Below are 2,500 nucleotides of genomic sequence, written 5' to 3' on the forward strand. Positions count from 1 at the left end.
ATGGTCTCAATCGCTAGTTTAAAGCCTTCTTCAATGCAGTATGATGTTCATTTGGGACATTTTGGCCTCCCTGATTTTATATGTGACGATAAAGCAGGGTATGCATTAGGGCGTGGCTACGTCCTGATTGACAGGTTGATTGACCAATGTCCTCCAGATCCAGCCCTCGTAACCATAGCAACCTCCCCGCTCCGCCCATGGCTCCACCTCATGCCCATATAAGTAGAATCTGTGTTTTTATTTTTCCCAGAATGCACCTGAAATTTTCAAGATGGCGCTGCCTAGATTAGAAACTATTGGCTTCCGAGCAGCAGTCCACAAACCAATGGGTGACGTCACGGATGTTACGACTGTTTCTTTTATTCAGTCTGTGGTTTAGAACCAATAACGGACGTTTAACAGGACGGTTCAACCCCCTGACGTTCCAGGAAATGATTTTAACTGTTTTTCCGCAGATGAGACACTCATTTAGGTGAAAGTTTGAGAGAACAGAGGTATAAAGGAAGAAAAAGGGGGGGGGGGGTGACAAAAAAAAAAAAAAAAACCCAAAAAACCAAAACAAACAGGCAACACATGAGCAGTTAAATGAATACAATAAAACCGTACAGCAGCAACAGGCATGCCCCAACCCAGTATCCCCTACAACCCACCCATAACATCTCCCCAATGAGATGTCTAACTTTACCTGAAACATTTGTCTATTAGTCTACCTACAACTAACTATCGCTAGTCAAACGCGACCTAGCGTCTGCTCCGAACCATCTATGATTAACACAGTGCAGAGAAAACAAAAAGGAAGACATAGAACAAGCACGGAAAGCACACCGTAAATAATAATTATTATAAAGAATAATAATTATAATAGTAAAATAACAAAAATAAAAACCACTGTGGCTTATCAAAAAATATTCCAAATAATAAGGTTATTACACCCATTCAAAAAACAACAAACAAACAAATAAACAGAGGTTACTAAAACATATAGCACTCCAGAAAACAGCCTCTCAGATTCTTCACAGCAAGTCGGAAAACAAAAAACAGACCGAGCAGAGAAGTTCAATGGCCGAATGAGAGTATTTAAATATGACTATCAGAAGCTAATGGCTAACGTTAGCTTGAACGTGCTAAACAGTTAATGTTCCCAATAGCTTAGCAACCAGCGACCGGTCTACGATATCAGAAAAAGTGGGGCAAATTCAATGTTATACCTTCAGTCACCCGGTGGTTGCGGGAGTAGTAACCTCCTGGGGCGAATCAAAGAAGTGCTTAGTCCCATCGTGAACGACCCGCAAGCGGGCCGGGTGTAGCAGGGCATACTCCATGCCAGCCTCGCGTAGCTTGCCTTTGACCGTGAAGAATGCGGCCCTCTTCTTGGCTAATTCAGCGCTGAAATCAGGATAGAAGTGGACCCTCGCTCCTCTGAAGAAAACTTGGCCCTTCTCCCTCGATAGATGTATAATACGCCCTCTTGTCTGGAAGTGATGTAGCCGAGCAATCATCGGTCGAGGGGGTTGGTTCGGCTTCGGAGGTGCAGCTAGCGAGCGGTGGGCTCTGTCTACGACCGGGGGGTTGGTGAAGCTGTCGCCCCCGAAAACCTCAAGCAAGAACGCCTCCATGAACGCAGTGGGACGGGGTCCATCTTCGCGCTCCGGGATCCCTATCACCCTGATGTTATTCCGTCTCGAACGGTTTTCGAGGTCCTCCAGCTTCAGCTTCATCTTAGCGTTGTCCTGCACCAGATCAGAGTACTGGCTCTCCAAGGTAACCACACGAGCATCCACATCAGTGAGTGAGTCAGAAACTTCTTGCAGCTTCACCTCATGCGCTTGTATTGTTGATTGAAGCGTTTTAAGTACAGCCAGTATCTCGGTCCGCGACTTACCGATGTCGGAGCGGATATCTTTTAGAATCTTTCTGATATCGGAAGACTGTGTTGTGTCAGTTCCAGGATGGTCATCACAGCTACCCATGCTAACAGCGCTATCAGCGGCGTCGGCATCCCCGCCCGCGCCCGGTCCGGTCTTGCGGGTCTTAGGCTTCGACATATCCGTCGTTGTCGAAAACCTCACTGTGTAAGTTGTGCCTTACTGTTCCAAGCTTACAATATAAGTGAGTCAATCAGGTAGCAAATGTATTGGAAGGCAAAAAATATATAAAAGGTTATCGGAGCAGCGAACTCACGGTCCTCTCACGCCGCCATCTTACCGGAAGTTCCTCAATGTTCTGTTTTTTAATGAAAAAATGGAAATTTATGGCACTAAATTACCCTCACACACATATACACAGTAATACACACATACACATACACGCACACACATATACACACAAACACACATATACACACACACATAGGCCAGCAGGGGGAGACGGAGGGCCAAGGCCAGCAGGGGGAGACGGAGGACCAGCAGGGGGAGACGGAGGGCCAGAAGGGGGAGACGGGGGGCCAGCAGGGGGAGACGTGGGGCCAGCAGGAGGAGACGGGGGGCCAGCAGGGGGAGAC

The sequence above is a fragment of the Scomber japonicus genome, chromosome 7 (genome assembly GCF_027409825.1).
Source record: "Scomber japonicus isolate fScoJap1 chromosome 7, fScoJap1.pri, whole genome shotgun sequence".
Classification (NCBI taxonomy): Eukaryota; Metazoa; Chordata; class Actinopteri; order Scombriformes; family Scombridae; genus Scomber; species Scomber japonicus.